The following is a 253-nucleotide window of genomic DNA, read 5'->3' as shown; positions in this document are numbered from 1 at the left end:
GGGCAGCGGGGAGCCGGGGTAGAGGCGCCGGCCCACCACACTGCCCTTCACCCAGTGCCACCAGTGCCACTTAGCCACAGCGGGGAGAGGAGGGGACAAAAGTGTTCACCCTTGTTTTTCCTTTTGTGCCTAATTAAAGGACAATTAAAGCTTTAATTACAGCGAGGTGGCACCAAGTCCCCACTGTCACTGCTGGGGGAGGAGGGGGTAGCAGGGTGGAGATGAGGATGGGACTGGACGTGCTGCAACCTGG

This window comes from Buceros rhinoceros, unplaced genomic scaffold (assembly GCF_000710305.1).
Source record: "Buceros rhinoceros silvestris isolate BGI_N320 unplaced genomic scaffold, ASM71030v1 scaffold28122, whole genome shotgun sequence".
NCBI classification, from domain to species: domain Eukaryota; kingdom Metazoa; phylum Chordata; class Aves; order Bucerotiformes; family Bucerotidae; genus Buceros; species Buceros rhinoceros.
The sequence above is the reverse complement of the archived record's forward strand: the minus strand, read 5'-3'. Positions refer to the sequence as shown.